At 44.2% G+C, this 19,209-nt stretch overlaps 1 protein-coding gene across 1 annotated transcript in view; it reads left to right on the top strand.

Annotated features, from left to right (window-relative positions):
• Positions 1-8,599: 8,599 nt before the first annotated feature.
• Positions 8,600-19,209, top strand: part of IGF2BP1 (insulin like growth factor 2 mRNA binding protein 1) — a 1,614,238-nt gene continuing 1,603,628 nt past the window's right edge. Inside the window, exon 1 of the mRNA XM_078645534.1 lies at positions 8,600-8,704. The gene's annotated coding sequence lies outside the window, so the exon portion shown is untranslated. The remainder of the gene's footprint in view (positions 8,705-19,209) is intronic.

The raw sequence follows: 19,209 nt of genomic DNA, 5'->3' as shown, positions 1-19,209 counted from the left end.
ATCTGGCGTGAGACGGACGCATTTTAGTGTGGTGGTCTGCATCACCGCACTGAAATGTATTGTCATGCATTCATAGCACCCTCCGACACCATTGGCGCTGCGTGGCATGAGTGAGGCTGATGTAGGAACTGTGCTCCATTAGGTAAAGCAGCGCAAGCCTGGTGCGTGCAGTGCAAACACTGTGCTCCCTGACCACAACCTGCTGATGGGAAGCATTGCAATTATCACCAGCTCAAATTGGCATCGCGCCGTCACATGGCCTGGCTGCATTCAATCAGCCACTCACTCTCAGCCCGGGCTGCGGCGCAGCATCACGTGACTGCAGCGCTGCAGATACAGAAATTGTGTAATTCTATGGCAGGACCGGAGGCTTCTCATTATGCTTTCTCATTTCTTTACTGCACAAAACAGCAGCCAATGAAAATGAAAACTACAATGTAAAAAACAACATTTCCCATGAGGCTTTGAACCACGCCTCTCATACAACAACCAATCACAGAGTCCATAAACATATATAGTATCGAGACACTAATCTGGCCTCCTCTTTCTTTGCTGCTCCGCAGCCCAGATAAGTGCTCTTTACTATATATGCTTATTTTGCCTCTTGGTTGATTCCATGTATGCTTAGCCTCAGCGCTAGTGCCTGCTTATTAATGCAGACACGGCTGTGTTTCACCCGACTTCTAACCTTTCTTGCAGGTTACCGGTGGTTGTTTATTGTGCTTGGCCGCCGCGGCGGTTTTGTCATCTTCTACCGATTCGGGGCGGCGCCTCTCTGGCCCGCTCCGCATCGGCCCCTTAGCTTCTTGAGCGCGTGTAGCGCTGTCAGGTCCCCTTTGGTCTCCCCGCTCGCTGCTTCTCCGGCGGCCGCGTTTGCTCGCGGTCCGCGGCTCGGAGGGACTTGGCCCCCCCTCGGGGAAAGAGGCGTGCGCCGGAGCTCGCCTGACGCCCGGCGTGCGCCCCCCTCATTGTGCCTCATTGACGCTCTGCCCCCGGCTGAAGGGGGGTTTACACGCAGTTGGCCAGGAGCCGAGGGCCGTTTTTTGGAGAAATTAAGCAGCTTTTGCCCTCAGATTAAAATCGGAGCTTCACAGCATTAACCCCTGCCTACCCTGTGATTGGGGAGTGGGTCAATTTTTGGGCAGCCTTTCTGCACCTTGATAAGGCTGTTTTCCCTCCATTAGTCCTAGAACTGGACTTCACCTGAGTTGTTTCCTTGGTATTTCCGGCTCCTGTGCTTGGCACTTCCCCTGCTTGACGCCCTTGCCTGGGCTGGTAATTGTGCTTCCCCCTGGGGACTCTGAGTGGAATTTTCAATTCCTGGTGAAGATGGCAGATTCTGAATACTGCGATGAGGAGGGTGCTGCGTGTGGATACTAGGAACAAGATGAATATTATGAGGAGGAGTCCATGGAGGACTTGATTGATAAAAGGTTGGACGCTAAACTGGATAAAGCTCTTTCTTCAGCCCTACTTCCCTTAGCCAAAAAACTAGAGCTCTTGGCCCCTGGTACACCCCTTAATCTGCCCAAGCACGATCCTTCCCGTCCCCCTGCCCCTAAAAAAGTTGCTGGTGACTCTGCATGGCCCCACGCCCAGTCCTATGGCAAACTGTGTAAGGCAAAGGAATCTTCTTCGGGCGACAAGGCTCTTCCCTCTCACCCTCCTCCTTCGCCCGTCCATGATACTACTACCACTGGCACGGACACCGATACTGATTCCTCTGACGCTGCCCCACGCAAGCGCACTAAGAAAAGGAAGCATGCATCCTCTCCTGTTGTTTCTACCCCCTTCTCTTTTGACCCTTCTGACATTGTACACCCGAGGTCCTCCGACTGGGTTCCTCCCCCCGCTGTTGCGGCCTACATGGAAACTCATCTCCGCAAAGGATTTGACAAAGAGGTCAGGGCCCGCCTAAAATCCGAATGCCCCCACCCCGACTTAGCCCACAAGGTGGCTATCACTCCGGACATTGACACGTCCATGACAACCTTTCTTAAGAAATACAAGAAAGACCCGAAGAAAGGTATTGACCGCGCGCTCAGAGCGTGCCAAGATAAGGTCCTCGACCTTTCCGGGCCTCTAGCAAAAATTTTGGAACTGGCCCTTCAGGCGCAAGAAACTGGGGATGCCATTCACCCTGAGGTCCTGGCGGGTTGGGCTCAATGTGCCATTTGCATGCTCGGCAACGCCAACTGCGCCCTTGCCTCAGAACGCCGGAAGTCACTCTTCCTCCGGATCGATCCTCAGCTGGTAGAGTTGGCTTCATCTGAGCCGGGTCCTTTGGCGGAAGGTCAATTGTTTGGAGATAATTTCGTGAAAGACATTGCTAAGTTCGTTAATACTTTTGCCTCCCTCGATAAATCTCAGTCCTCCTTGAAGAGGGTGTTACATCAGGTCTCTCACAGGGCCGGACGTGGTAGAGGACGCTCGACCGGCCGTTATTCAAATCCCGGTCCTCAGCGTGGATACGCCCCTAGGCGGGGCAGAGGATACACACAAGAACCGGACCAGGCCGGTTTCTATCCGTCAAGAGCCCGCGGCTTCCGAGGTCGCTATAACCGAGAAGTCAATAGAGGTTACAAGAACTTCGATAATCAATCCTCGGGTAAGTCAAGTGTGTTCCGCTCCGCTGGGGGGCAGACTACGCCATTTTGTGGTGAATTGGTCGCATCTAACATCAAAAGCATGGGTCCTCCAGACTGTCAGGGGTTATCAGATAGAGATATTGGAATGTCCCCTACAGGCCTTCCCTCCCCCACCTCTCCTTTTTTCCCTTCTAGAACAGAGTTTTATCGACTCAGAACTATCAGACTTGTTAGCCAAAGAAGCCATTGCTGTGGGACCCTTCCTTCCCGGAGGTTTCAGCAGCAATGTCTTTCTAGTTCAAAAGAAAGGCGGCGGTCAACGCCTAGTACTGAATCTGAGAGATTTCAATCCACACATCGCATATCGCCACTTCAAGATGGAGGGTATCCATCTTTTGAGAGATCTCTTGCTGGAGAACGATTGGATGGTCCGTTTAGATTTGAAAGACGCATATCTGACGGTCCCCATCTGCCCCTTTCATCAGAAATTCTTGCAATTTCCTTGGAAAGGGCAATGGTTCCGGTACAAGGTGCTCCCCTTTGGTCTTTCCTCAGCCCCTTGGGCCTTCACCAAGCTTCTAAAGCCGGTGGTATCTCGTCTTCGGGAGATGGGAGTTCGCCTCATCATCTACCTGGACGACATGGTCATCCTAGCCCAGGAGCGCACCCTCCTTCTCACCCACTTACAGTGGACTGTGTCCCTCTTGCAAGATCTGGGATACGTGATCAACGCCAAAAAGTCCGTGATGATACCGAATCAACAGATGGAGTTTTTAGGTTTCCTGATAGACTCTGTGTTCAGCTCAGCTGCTTCTTCCTCTCCAGAAGATAAGGTCCATCAAGAGGGAAATAGTTTCCACACTGACCAAGGAGAAGATCTCTTTGCGAGTGCTGGCGAGGATAGTGGGCCTCCTGGCCTCGTCTATCCAAGCCATCTTCCCGGGGCCCCTGCACTACAGGGCCCTTCAGAGATTGAAGATCTTTTACTTGCAGAGGCAATTTCATTACGACCATCTTATTCCTCTCTCAACGGAAGCTCGAGAAGAGCTTCAGTGGTGGCTGGATCACATGTCAGCCTGGAATGGCCGAGCCATCTTCGGTGCAGCCCCGGATGTGGTAGTCAAATCAGACGCCAGCCAATGGGGCTGGGGTGCTCGCTGTGGGGATTTTACCACAGGAGGACGTTGGTCGGCGGACGAACTAGCATTACACATAAACTGTCTGGAGTTGTTAGCAGGGTCGTTCGCCATCAGGTCTATCTCACCACTGAAGAGCAATTGTTGTATTCTCCTCCGAATGGACAATGCCTCAGCGGTGAGATACATCAACCGCTTGGGGGGGACGAGGTCCCGAATGTTGGTTCAAATTGCGAAGGACTTTTGGCATTTCTGCCTGGGTCGCAAGATCTCGGTGGTGGCAGAGTACCTTCCGGGGAAGTTCAATCAGGTAGCGGATTGGAACTCCCGGTTTCTCCGAGATTTCAGCGATTGGAGACTCCATCCATTGCTGTTTGCTCAGATCATGACTATGCGAGGCCCTTGTCAGAAGGACTTGTTTGCCTCCTGCCTCAATGCCCATCTCCCCCAATATTACAGTTGGAGACCGGATCCGATGGTGATAGGGACGGATGCGTTCCTTCACCATTGGGGGCGACGGAGGAATTATGCCTTTCCACCGTTCGCACTGATTCCGAGAGTGGCGGCGCTGGTACGCCGACAGAAGGCGACGATTGTGTTGGTGACTCCTTTTTGGTCGACTCAGTCGTGGTTTCCCACGCTGTTGGAGTTGTCTGTGGATCTCCCCTTCCAGCTCCCTGTCTTCCCGACCCTTCTGCAGGACCCAGTGGGAGCGTGCCATCCCTTGGTCCTGCAGAATCAGTTGACCTTAATGGTGTGGACGCTCTCCGGAGACATAAATGCCTTGCAGGCCTTTCACGAGAGGCTTCCGCCTTTATGCAGCAGGCGTGGGCTCCTTCCACCCGGAAACGTTACTCCGCTTCTTGGAAGAAGTGGGTGGGTTGGTGCCTTTCAAAACAGGTGGATCCCGTGGGATCGAATGTGACTGAGGTATTGAATTTTCTGTCTGAGCGTGCAGCGGCAGGCCTGGCTTACAGGTCGGTTAACAATTTCAGGTCTCCAATTTCTGCTGGTCACAACCACATTGACGGTAAACCGGTGGGGATGCATCCTCTGGTTTGTAAGTTGCTTAGAGGGGTGCGTGTGGCTAACCCTCCTCGGCCCAGATATTCCACAATGTGGGATGTTACTAAAGTGCTTAATCTGTTGGAATCCTGGCCCAATAATGGTGATTTGTCTTTGAAACAGCTTTCTGCTAAGCTCACTATGCTTTTGTGCCTCATTTCATGTCGCAGGGTGTCAGATGTTAGAGCTTTGGATTTGGCTGGTAGGATGTTTTCTCCCCAAGGTGTCTCCTTTGTTATCACACGACGTACTAAAACCATGTCACGTTCAGTGGAATATCCCGCTTTTCCTCATAATAGCAAGCTTTGTGTGTTACAATGTCTCAAATGTTATGAGGAGCGTACTATGGCACACAGGGTTGATCCTTTGGGACAGTTGCTCATATCTATTCAAAAACCCTTCAACCCTGTCGCTGCGGCTACCTTAGCCAGATGGGTTCGATGGATCATGTCGGAAGCGGGCATTGATATCTCTGCTTATGGTGCGCATTCGGCAAGAGGGGCGATGGCTTCTAAAGCCTATTTGTTAGGATCCCGCTTAGAGGATATCCTCAGGGCGGCTGATTGGTCTTCGGACTCAACGTTTAAAGTGTTTTATTATAAGCCTATTCCTCATGTTTCTGATGCTGTGCTTGATGAGCTTGAATTATGAGCTTTGAACCAGCAAAATCAGAAGCCTCCGGTCCTGCCATAGAATACAACATTTTCTAGCTATCGCGACAAGAATTTTAGATTCTATTAAGGACACGGAGGCGAGGATTATCCCACCCGTTGGGACAGTTATGTAACTGTAAAGTTGTCTTGAAATGATGTTGTTTAACAACTTTATACCCACCCTCTGAGAAGTAGGTTTTTATGGGTTTCTTTTCTCAAACTTCTTTTTCTGTTTCAGGAAATGATTCCAACAAGAGTTAACTGCCTCCTGTGGATGGTGCTGTCCTTTCCTGGTGGAGGATGATTCCTTGTGATTCTGGATTTTCTAGGTTTGGGATTTCCTAAAGGATCTGTTCTCTCCGTTGAGAGTTAAGACTTTTGTTCATTATGACAAGACTGTTCGCGCAAAGAAAGAGGAGGCCAGATTAGTGTCTCGATACTATATATGTTTATGGACTCTGTGATTGGTTGTTGTATGAGAGGCGTGGTTCAAAGCCTCATGGGAAATGTTGTTTTTTACATTGTAGTTTTCATTTTCATTGGCTGCTGTTTTGTGCAGTAAAGAAATGAGAAAGCATAATCCTCGCCTCCGTGTCCTTAATAGAATCTAAAATTCTTGTCGCAATAGCTAGAAAATGTTGTATCCTTCTGTGACAGTGAGCAAATCACGGGAGTGCACCTGCACTGCTTTCGTATCAAGCACACATGTCACTTTTTCCTCTTGTAACGTAACGTTTGCTACCTCTTGTATTTTGTTTGCTTTTGATACATGCACAATTGTCACTTTTGCCTCATGTAACGTAACGTTTGCTTTTGTAACATGCCCACTTGTAAATTTCTCCTCATGTAACATTACTGTTCCTATTGTGAAGGGCTCTGACACCTTCAGGTAAAGTCCGCGCCATATAAAAACGCATAAAATAAATATGTTTACGGCAACTGGCACCACCCTTGCACTGTGTTGGGATTATGGCCAAGTAATGAGTGACGGCTGCGGGCAAATGAAACTCTCTTTTTCAGGTACGCACCGGTGCCCGCCGAAAGCAGAGAGAGAGAGTATGAGGCTGGCGTCCTCTTGTCCAAATGGCACTTAATTGGCATTTCACTGTGTGCTAATCTCAAACGTTGAGAGGGTTGTCAGTGTTCATGACTGGCAGGATGTTTTTAACTATATTATCCAGCCAACACCCAGGAAGGCATCACTGGGCCCGCCTGAAAATAACATGCTTGGGGTCCTGTATCAAAAAAATGCTGCCAATCATATCAAGACAATCTTGAGGAGAGTTGCCTGTGGCTCTCTGTTCCCTCCGACTCAGCTTTCAGCTGCAGCTGAGTCACCGAGACACGTCGCTCCTCAACAATTCGCCGGCGAAGCATTCAGCCTTGAGACCCACTCCCAGGCAGTGGCGGAATGGACAGCAGTAGTCAGGTGAGACAAGCACTCTGACTATGGTTGTCACAGTCCCAAGAGAAGTGTATTTGTTTTATCAAGTCTGCTAATGCCTGGACATAATACTAAATAGAACTGGAAACAAAATCAGATTTATTTATTTGTAACTTTCCATTTCTGTGTTTGGTTACTCTGAGTAATAGTTATGAATCAGCACTAGAACATGTTTAAAGGGCTTTCTATTTTCATTTGTTCTTTGTAGTATGTTCAGTTAAAAGGCTTTAGGTGATTTCGCTTATGTTTCTAAATGCCGGAATAACATATCTGTCCTGTGTTCATTTGATCTCTGCAGCATGTGCTTACCTGTATTAGGTAGCAATAAAGTGCAATGGCATGGGGATGTGAAAGGGTTTATGATAATTTCTTTACTTTCATATCTTCTATGCAGACAAATCATTTCGTATCAGTATCTTAATCTTCTATTTCAGGGGTTTTGAAGCATTTTCAAGGTATTTAGGGTTTCTCATTGATCAAAAGTGTCTGATATTTTATCTCTTTCCATGCACTTCATTGCTTCGTTTTATTCGAGAGAAAATGTGACCCCAAGTGTCACACATATGACAGTTCACCGACAACACTAAAAGCCCTTCCATTTCTGGTGTTTTAGCAGTTTTAAGTTCTTCTTAGAGTTTTTGTTGGTCAGTTGGGTGTAATTTCTGATATTTATATGTTTCGCTGGTCTTTAGTGCTTGGTTTTACTTGCAAGAAAGTGTCACTCATAGTAGTTGAATGTCACACATAATTCCACTGAAATTATGAAAATGTCACACATAAGCAATCAGAATCATTGGCAGCTATGTGACCAGTCCCTGAACACAAACATCCTCAAACCTCCCCCAGCTCACTTAAATCACCACAGATTTCACTGACAACACTAAAAGCCCTTCCATTTCTGGAGTTTTAGCAGTTTTAAGATCTTCTTAGAGTTTTTGTTGGTCAGTTGGGTGTAATTTCAGATATTTATATGTTTCACTGGTCTTTAGTGCTTGGTTTTACTTGCAAGAAAGTGTCACTCATAGTAGTTGAATGGCACACATAATTCCACTGAAATTATGAAAATGTCACACATGAGCAATCAGAATCCTTGGCAGCTATGTGACCGTCCCTGAACACAAACATCCTCAAACCTCCCCCAGCTCACCTAAATCACCACAGATTAGCTGCTTCACACAGGTGATGGTTTTGTTGATGTGTGCCAGCAGGGGTCAGACTGTGAAGTAGGTGAAAGGGGCTAAACGGGTGCTAAACCCCTCGTTGTCTGATAATGATAATGCAGGACTTAAAAACACTTTAAACTGAGAAATCAGACCGAAACGAACTGCTATGGACAAGAACAAGGCTGGAGCATGATAAGAAGGGCGCTGTTGTTGACATAACCTTAAAGCACATAGCTCTATGCGCCCCTCTGAAAATTGTCGCCCTGGGCCCAGCTCGACCATGCTAAAGGCCGACCCTGCCTGTATGGCTCTTCCACGTCGAAATGTATCCTTTAGCCTTAACGACAAAGGGTAAGATACACTCATAACAGAGGCGAGGCTACCCCATTGACGTATACAACGAACATGTACGCAATAGAAGTTAAAAAAAAAAGCTGACGTAATGGTAGCAGATATCGCATCAACAAGATAAGGGTTTCAAGACTCCTCCGCCCCCTCTTTTCATTTGTTGTTGGCTAGTGGGCGGTCGCAGTGACGTAATCAAAGAAGATTACCTTGTACTGTAGTGGCGTCTTTAAAATGGCTGCGTTTTCGAGCGACTGCATGTAGACCGTTACTTCGAGAGAGGTGAAATCACGTTTTTTTTCTCCTGAATGTAAGGCAACATTTTATTTTTAATTCACACATTTTAGACTCGTATGTATTTTTATTTAACACTTGGTAGGTATAGTTCAATGTACTTTGTGACAAACGCGCATTTGTATTAGGCGTGTTAATTTTGGTGTCCTTTTTATTTACAAGGTGTTTTTGTATTGTAATGAACTATCTTTCGCGAGTTTCTACAGCAGTAGTTGTCGCCAACCAACGTCGACCAGTTTCAGAAGGCATATGGTAAGCTTCTGTTATCTATTTGCTGCAGGACATTACGAGTGCGGACAAGAACAAGTCTTTCGTGGTATGAGGGTCCAAAGAAAAGGCCTCAAACCACGTGTGTCTTTTCCCCGTTATGTGATAATATTGGGGTATCTTCAAAATAGAGGCCAAAGTGCCTAACAGATAGTAATTGAAAGAAATGCACATTGCACAGTAAGAATTTCTCCGGGTGGTGTGCAGACACTACTGCTAATCAAGGCCCAATGTAATGGGTATATCTAATGTACCTGAATATGCTGGAAATGAGCACAGTGTTATAAATATAGGCAGGAACCTTAGCGCTAAGCGTACTTTTACCCTTGCCACCAGAATCATTCATCCCAGGAGTGACTAATTAGTGGCTAGTTGGAAACTGGAACGAGAAGACCTAGGTTTAAATCCTGGCATTTCCGTTTGGTCAAATTATTTGTTCTTCAGCAATCATGTTTTGAACTTTTCATAAATTGTCAAGCATGGGAGTATTTAGAGTTAATCTGAAAGCTCATACAAAGTACGAGGTTACTAAAAAACTGTACTGGGTGTTTCTTCGGCTGGGTAGGGTGTTCCCGTGCTATAGACTTTTCTTTGCCTTGGTCTAGTCACCAAAATGTAGTATGGTGGTACAGTTATATCCTTTCAAGAAAGTAGTACTGACTTGGTGTTTTGGGTCTGTTGCTTTGCCAAAATATATTATCTTGGGCAAATCGTCCTCCGTCTGTGCCCTAATCTGAAAATATATGAGCAATTTGATTTGATCTAAATGGAAGAAATAAACACAAAGGGCATATCATATTCCTAGAAGAGGCTCTAAGGATATTCCTTCAAGGCTAATTAATTATACGGCCCTGCTTTCCTTGTTAGTATCTCTAAAGGTGTATTTATTTATTTTGATGGTTTTATATGGCGCGAACAAGACCCTTGCGGGTATAAAAGCGCTTTACAAGTGTATTTAGAAAATGAGTCCCTGAAGCTGGGTTGTCAGGACACCTACTGTGCTGTAGCGGGCCCCACCGGGTCATGCAGTAACTAAATACGTTCAGTAGACTGGTACCTCTAAACAGCTCATATAGGACTGAAAGAAGGAAAAGGCAACACCCTGGCAGGCAGATGTAGCTGAAATCCTCCAAAATGGTATATAAATAAATAAATTATAAATGGTCATCAAACGCTTGTAGGCTTTGCGGGCTGTACGAGGAAACTTTGCTGCACATTGTTACACTATGCCCAAAAATGTGTCAGGAAAGGAAGTCAATTTTAAAACCTATCTTCAAAGAAATAGGAGTTAGAACTTGTAGATCTGCATTAATATCATGTTTAAGTGGCGTCAATGCCTATAATATACAGAATTTGCACAATTTATTTTTAAAGCTGAAAAGAAATTATGTAAGGCTGATACCTAAAGTAATTAATTAACCTGCTATGGCAAAGTAATGCTTTTACTGTTTTTAGGGAGTCTGTGGGCATTTTTAAGGTATTTTTAAATCATCTTTATCATTGCGATATTTCATGTTGTTTGTATATTTTTGTAGTTACGATCGATTCAATAATTTTAAAGAATTGAGTAAATGTATTCCAACTCTGTACGGTGCTATGTTGTATAGATTAGTTTTAAAATTAAACAGTAACTTGTCGCAGTTAGCACGCTGAACTTTAGTTTTGTCGGTGGAAAATGTAATGCACTTCTCAGATTGCTGCTGAAAGCACAGGTCACTTTAGTATTGATGTTGGGATACTATTGTATCTCTGTCGTTAATAGTTCTAGTTATTTTAGAAATTAAGTCATATTGGCTGCTTGTAAATAGCACTTTAATTTTAAATTTATAAGCTGCTATCACATGCACTTACGCACTTTACCCCCAAAACTGGAAAATGGTTAATCAGATGTCGGGCATGTTATATTTTGGCATTGTATTCATATATGTTCAACCAGATTTTGTGCTTGTTATGTATTTTTGTTTTTTGTAATGATTTTAATTAATCAACAAATAAAGTATTTACCACTAAAAAAAGAAAAAAGAAAAAAGCTGAAATCCTCCAGATTTGCTTTTGTCTTGTTGGTCATGGAAGTGGACACTACAGGACTTTCCTGCACAAGCTTAAACCTGCAGAAAATGGGACGGTTGACCACCCTACGTATCCCTGTGTGCCATAGGTAGTTTTCTTGTTAGGCTTGTCGTCCTACAGTGCAAAGATTTGCATTTTGGCTTTTAAACAGCGGATAGTACTATATTTGATACAGCTCTACCCAATATGGTGGTTTGATTGTCCTTAAAATGTTTCTATAAGTAAATGTTTTAATAACCTGTATATGTTAACATTTGGAAGCAGGAGAAAGCTAAAATAAACTTTTTTTGTTAGTATGTATTATTTCAGGTAATCATTATTATTAGGGCTACTTGTCCTGGTGACAGTCATTACCTTCAAGGTCTTCTTGCTTCATGACAAGAGAAATGAACTTGAAGTATGTTGGAAGTTAACCCTGCCCACCCATTGGGGTACTTTGGTGCACAGCTTATTCCAGCTACCTCAAATGTCATACAAGTTATCATTGTACAGCTTGATCTCTTATAGCTCAAATTATACATACTTATAAGTGAAAAGGGGCAGGGGAATATATGCCCCCATAATAACTTAAGGTAAAAAACTGTTGACAAAACCAGTAGGTATGCCTTGATTATTCTAGCAAACACCATTTGTGCAAGCATTTGTCTGCATGTTTTAGCACATTAAATTCAGACTTAATGTTTTTTTCATTGCTTATATGATATATTTTATTACCTTTTGCAAAGCGATTTACTACCCATAGCCAGGATCAAAACGGGGGAACACTGGCTTGTTGAGCAGATCAATAAACAGAGGAGTTGGAAGATACAGCTGTTTGCCCTGGATCTCGCAATATTTTCGTTGCTTAGGCTAATATGAGAGATCAGTCAATGCCCTTGTAAAATTGGTTACTTTGTACGCATCCTTGGCTTATGTTTAGAATTACAGCTTTTATAGACAGCCTACCCTGCCAAATAAAGATGCAATATACAAGTAGGGAAGCTCCCAGCCTTTAAACGGAAAAATGTGGAAGAGGTGTGGCGCAGCGGCCAGGGTGCCTGACTCCAGACCACGGGGTTCACGGTTCGATCGCCGCAGCAGGTCAGCATAGCACCATGTGACTTTGGGCAATAGCTCACTTAATCTTCCCGAGGGCCCCCAGCGCCAGGAAACCACTTCGGAGGTAGCTGTGTGCTTTAAAATTTAAGGTTATTATTATTATAAAGATGCTCTTTGTAAGCCATGCATCTGAAACAGACTGCCAAAAGATTCTGCTCCCCTGAAATGTCTGTTTTTGTAGCAGGAATTTTAGGGTATATGTAAACTTCTGGACAGTCGAGTCAACTAGACCAAGCCAAGAACCGTCCCCAAAAACTATTCGATCTAATCAAAACCCAAACCAAGAGTCCACCCATCCACCCCAACTGTGAGGAATTTGCCTCCTTTTTCACTACAAAATCAGAATCCCAAAAAACCGACTTACTCAATGACCTCCGATTCATTACGGACACGCAAAAGAACTCCACATTGCCCCCTATAGGTATCCCAGTCAGATGTTCCACAAAATTCAACCTTAAAAACAACGCAACCTGGTCCCACTTCAACACCTACAGTGAAGACACTATATTAAATACGCTAACCGCTCTAAATCCCTCCCACCATTGCACAGATCCGCTTCCCACTAAGTACTTAAAATACTTAATTCAACAGTTTTTACCTCTTTGGACCAAAATCATAAATACCTCCCTCCTTCAAGGAGCCATCCCAGAAAGCCTGAAAACAGGGCAGGTATCCCCTATCCTTAAGAAACCAACAGCTGACCCATCAGACTTAAATAATTATCACCCGATATCTAACATCCCGACTCTAGCAAAACTCTTGGAAAAATGTGTTCACACCCAGCTTAGCAGCCACATTGAACAATTCAACCTGTAACCAATTCCCATCAGGCATGTCACAGTACTGAATCAAAGTGTGTGGAGGATGCACAGCTGGTGGTTCAATAAAGGATAATTCTAGGAAGGGTGCACTCCTTGGTGGCGTTTCCGTCTCAAGACGCCCAATGAATAATTGAATAAGTCGTGTACGCATGAAGCATGCAAGTACATCCCAGGGAGGCACTCCGGGGTGGCTCAAACACAATGATTCCACTAGTTAATGTTCACGTGTTTATTTATACATTTGAGTGATATTCAAATTCATATCATCTTTAGAATGTTGTGATACATGTCATTCCACGCATTTGGCTCCGATGCATTTCGGGCTCAAAAACGCCCTTTCTCAAGGAGCGCTGAAAGAAGAAGAATTAAAGTGTCGATTAGGGGTGTAAGCGCATAGACTAGGAGATAGAGTGCTTAGGTGAATTGGTGATGTACATATCAGTATATGGCCGGTGTGGATACTGGTGAAATTACCGTGCTTATGGACGTGCTAATTGGGTGATGAAGAAAGGGTCTTGGTGAGGAAAGCATGCGGGATCACAAAGTAACTATCGTGCGTAATCCTAAACAAATGCGGGTGTGGGTCAATGTCGGCTGGTGAATGCCGACAGGGTAAGGCATGTGATACATTCAAGTACAACAACCGGGACGTCGGTGTGCTACCGTGTGCAAGTCACAAGGGTCTCGTTAGGCATGCTGGTCGGTTGGCAGATTTACTTACAGTGATGCAGCGAGGAACATGCTTCGCGTTCTCCGTAGGCTGAATGCGTTAGGTTCAGCGAGTGAAGGCAGGTTAAGTGAAGCGGGGAGGTGCCGGCGACATAGACGAGGGGTGAAACCAGGCAAGAGTGAAACTCGGGTAGTGGCGGCCATCTTAGAATGGAGTGTGGAAGTAAATGTGAACGCGATATATGGTAACAATGCTTGAAGGGGCAAATCACAATAAGACAAAAATATATACAATATGACAGGGTGTTATTTACAAGTAACAGCTATATTCTACCCGGTCATTGAGACCGTTCGGCTTCAGGCTTTGCAGTCTATAAATCCATTCTAATTCCCTCTGTAAGAGGTGTTTGCGAATGTCAATTCCCTCTTTCCTGGATACTGTCTCTAGGACGATGAACTGTAATTGAGCGATGGTGTGGCGACATTCATTAAAATGTACCGCTAGGTTGGACTTCTCATTTTTAGTACGTATGTTTGACTTATGTTCGGTTATTCGTGTTTTCACTTTTCTTTCGGTTTTGCCGACGTATAGTTGACCACATGGGCATTTGATGCCATAAATTAGGTTCATTGAGTCGCAGGTGGCATTGACGTGCAGCTTAATCGGATACCCTTTCATAGGGTGTTGTATGGTGTTGCCTTTAATAATGCAGTTACAGTTGCTACAATTTTTACATGGGACTGTTCCTTTGTATACAACTGGAGTTTCTGATGTAGAAGATAACATTTCTTTCAAGTTCTTGCTACGTGAGTATGCAAATAATGGAGGGTCTTGAAAACATCCCCTGAAGTCAGGTTCCATTTGGAGGATAGGCCAGAACTTGCAAATGATTTGTTTGAAGGTGTGACTAGAGGTTGAATATTTAGAAACCAAAACCATGCGTTTCGTGGTGTCAGTGGGTGGTTTCTTCTGCAAGCTGTCTTCTCTGCTGATGTCTGTCACTCGTGTTAAGGCTTCATTTAGGATTGAGGGGGGGTATCCTCTATCGATAAATCGATTCTGCATTTCTGTCATTCTGGTTGTGCACGTGAGTTCTTCAGAAACTATACGTTTGACCCGTAGTAGTTGGGAATATGGAAGATGTTTTTTTAATGATTGTTGATGAAAACTTGAATAGTGTAAAGTGTTATTGCGGTCGGTGCTTTTGCGGTATAAGTCCGTGATGATTTTTTTGTTGATGATTTTAATATTAACATCCAAAAATGAGATTTCATTCTCACTAATCATCCAAGTCAGTTTGATCCGTTCATCTTTGGTGTTGAGAGTGTTCAAAGCTGAGTTAAGAGTTTCCTTGGTATCTGTCCATATAAAGAACAGGTCATCGATGTATCTGACATAGAGTTGCATTTTGTCTTTAAAATCTGGATTGTCATAGATGTGTTGTTGTTCGTAGCTATGCATGTAGATATTAGCGTACGTGGGAGCCGCACAGTTTCCCATCGCCATTCCTGAGCGTTGCAAGTACCATTTCTTATCATTGTGAAAGTAGCTATGGTACAGGGTATATACCATGAGTTCCATTAGAAAGGATTGCATGGATGGTTCAATGTCGCTTTGTAATAGAGTTTGTTCGATCGCTTCCATTCCCCCCTGGTGGGGGATCGAGGTGTACAGGGCGCTGACATCGGCTGTGCATAGTATTACCGATTCAAGGCTGCTGATATCCACATGTTGTAATTTGTGTAGAAATTCTGTGGTGTCTTTAATATAACTCCGCATTTTGGTGACTGATGGTTGTAAATATTTGTATACCAGGGGGGAATGGAAGCGATCGAACAAACTCTATTACAAAGCGACATTGAACCATCCATGCAATCCTTTCTAATGGAACTCATGGTATATACCCTGTACCATAGCTACTTTCACAATGATAAGAAATGGTACTTGCAACGCTCAGGAATGGCGATGGGAAACTGTGCGGCTCCCACGTACGCTAATATCTACATGCATAGCTACGAACAACAACACATCTATGACAATCCAGATTTTAAAGACAAAATGCAACTCTATGTCAGATACATCGATGACCTGTTCTTTATATGGACAGATACCAAGGAAACTCTTAACTCAGCTTTGAACACTCTCAACACCAAAGATGAACGGATCAAACTGACTTGGATGATTAGTGAGAATGAAATCTCATTTTTGGATGTTAATATTAAAATCATCAACAAAAAAATCATCACGGACTTATACCGTAAAAGCACCGACCGCAATAACACTTTACACTATTCAAGTTTTCATCAACAATCATTAAAAAAACATCTTCCATATTCCCAACTACTACGGGTCAAACGTATAGTTTCTGAAGAACTCACGTGCACAACCAGAATGACAGAAATGCAGAATCGATTTATCGATAGAGGATACCCCCCCTCAATCCTAAATGAAGCCTTAACACGAGTGACAGACATCAGCAGAGAAGACAGCTTGCAGAAGAAACCACCCACTGACACCACGAAACGCATGGTTTTGGTTTCTAAATATTCAACCTCTAGTCACACCTTCAAACAAATCATTTGCAAGTTCTGGCCTATCCTCCAAATGGAACCTGACTTCAGGGGATGTTTTCAAGACCCTCCATTATTTGCATACTCACGTAGCAAGAACTTGAAAGAAATTTTATCTTCTACATCAGAAACTCCAGTTGTATACAAAGGAACAGTCCCATGTAAAAATTGTAGCAACTGTAACTGCATTATTAAAGGCAACACCATACAACACCCTATGAAAGGGTATCCGATTAAGCTGCACGTCAATGCCACCTGCGACTCAATGAACCTAATTTATGGCATCAAATGCCCATGTGGTCAACTATACGTCGGCAAAACCGAAAGAAAAGTGAAAACACGAATAACCGAACATAAGTCAAACATACGTACTAAAAATGAGAAGTCCAACCTAGCGGTACATTTTAATGAATGTCGCCACACCATCGCTCAATTACAGTTCATCGTCCTAGAGACAGTATCCAGGAAAGAGGGAATTGACATTCGCAAACACCTCTTACAGAGGGAATTAGAATGGATTTATAGACTGCAAAGCCTGAAGCCGAACGGTCTCAATGACCGGGTAGAATATAGCTGTTACTTGTAAATAACACCCTGTCATATTGTATATATTTTTGTCTTATTGTGATTTGCCCCTTCAAGCATTGTTACCATGTATCGCGTTCACATTTACTTCCACACTCCATTCTAAGATGGCCGCCACTACCCGAGTTTCACTCTTGCCTGGTTTCACCCCTCGTCTATGTCGCCGGCACCTCCCCGCTTCACTTAACCTGCCTTCACTCGCTGAACCTAACGCATTCAGCCTACGGAGAACGCGAAGCATGTTCCTCGCTGCATCACTGTAAGTAAATCTGCCAACCGACCAGCATGCCTAACGAGACCCTTGTGACTTGCACACGGTAGCACACCGACGTCCCGGTTGTTGTACTTGAATGTATCACATGCCTTACCCTGTCGGCATTCACCAGCCGACATTGACCCACACCCGCATTTGTTTAGGATTACGCACGATAGTTACTTTGTGATCCCGCATGCTTTCCTCACCAAGACCCTTTCTTCATCACCCAATTAGCACGTCCATAAGCACGGTAATTTCACCAGTATCCACACCGGCCATATACTGATATGTACATCACCAATTCACCTAAGCACTCTATCTCCTAGTCTATGCGCTTACACCCCTAATCGACACTTTAATTCTTCTTCTTTCAGCGCTCCTTGAGAAAGGGCGTTTTTGAGCCCGAAATGCATCGGAGCCAAATGCGTGGAATGACATGTATCACAACATTCTAAAGATGATATGAATTTGAATATCACTCAAATGTATAAATAAACACGTGAACATTAACTAGTGGAATCATTGTGTTTGAGCCACCCCGGAGTGCCTCCCTGGGATGTACTTGCATGCTTCATGCGTACACGACTTATTCACAGTACTGAATCAGCCATGACACACATAATTGATGACGCTCTAAAAATCCTTGACCAAAATGAAGCCTGTTTCCTAATCTTACTCGACTTGTCATCTGCATTTGACACGGTCAAACACGACAACTTGTTAGAACTGCTGAAACACAGAAGGGGAATATCTGGATCTGTACTTACCTGGTTCACTTCCTTTGTCCAAAATAGATCTCAAAGATTCAAGGTCAATCAATCCTTATCCAACCCGTGCCAGTCATGTTAGGAGTACCACAAGGCTCTTCCCTTTCACTCACACTTTTCAACCTTTTCGTGGAACCACTCCTAGAACTTCTCAGTCTCTCCAAGATTTATTCCCATATGTATGCAGACGACACCCAACTCTACATCAAGATCCATTCACTTGAGGACATCAAATCTCTCAATACAACGCTACAAAAAACTCAAACATGACTGGCCGAAAACCACTTGAAACTAAACTCTCTTAAAACGGAGTTCCTCCTAATCGCCTCACCCAACAAATCATCCACCATCTTGGAATGGATGAAGCACCTAACAGCACTCAAAGGGCAATCTCTCATTGTTGAATCCGTGAAATCGCTAGGTCTGACACTGGACAGTAGCTTAATGCAGAACCATATCAGCGCCGCCACAAAAGGAGCAAATTTCCACATGAATACCCCGAGAAAATTGAAACCCTTCCTGCCAGCAAAGAACTTCAAACATGCAGTTCAAGCCCTAGTAATCCCTAGAGTGAATATGGGGCCGAAGCCCTAGGCGGCCTCCCCAGGTCGACGACAGCCCCGCTAAGAGCCGCTATCAACTCAGCTGCGAGACTCATCACAGGTTCAAAAAGAACCTCTCACATCTCTCCAGACCTTCGAGCCCTCAACAGTCTCCCGTTTGAAGCTAGACTTCATCTGAAAATCGCATGTACGACGCACAAGGCCTTACACTACAATTCTCCGAGCTAGCTAAATCAGAAGCTGGTACTTTCTGCTGGGAATAGAGCCTCTAGAAGTTCCAAGAATCTTCTACTGAAACCACAACGTTTTGCAAAGAAAAAAACGTACAACTGATCCTTCTTTGGAATGGGCCCCAGGATCCGGAATGCTTTGCCCACAGAAACAAGACTGAACCCCTCCACGGCCTCCTTCAAAAAAGAAGTGAAAGCAATTCTCATGGCTAAATTCATGTGAATTACTTACTTTTTACTGTATTCAAATGCTTTCTCTGTATCATTGAGCACCGTATTGTATTTACTAGTTTTGTACTGTTGAACACCTTATATCTAAATCACCCCAAACTGTAGTTTTTTTTTATGCTTATGCTTGTATTCTATATACACATGTAAAATGCTCTGATACCCGCAAGGGTCTTGTTCGCGCTATATAAAACCTTCAAAATAAAATAAAAATAAAAATGGTGGTCAATTTCCTCTAAAGGATATAGCTTAGCCCAATATCTAGGTACAAATCATTCCCAGGGTGTTTCCAATCCTGATAACTGGCCTGAGTTCACAGAAGAGGGTCTTGTTTGCGCTATATAAAACCTTCAAAATAAAATAAATAAATACATTCAGAGACCCACAAGGGAAGTA

This window comes from Lissotriton helveticus, chromosome 5_1, assembly GCF_964261635.1.
Source record: "Lissotriton helveticus chromosome 5_1, aLisHel1.1, whole genome shotgun sequence".
Classification (NCBI taxonomy): domain Eukaryota; kingdom Metazoa; phylum Chordata; class Amphibia; order Caudata; family Salamandridae; genus Lissotriton; species Lissotriton helveticus.
The sequence above is the reverse complement of the archived record's forward strand: the minus strand, read 5'-3'. Positions and strand labels throughout refer to the sequence as shown.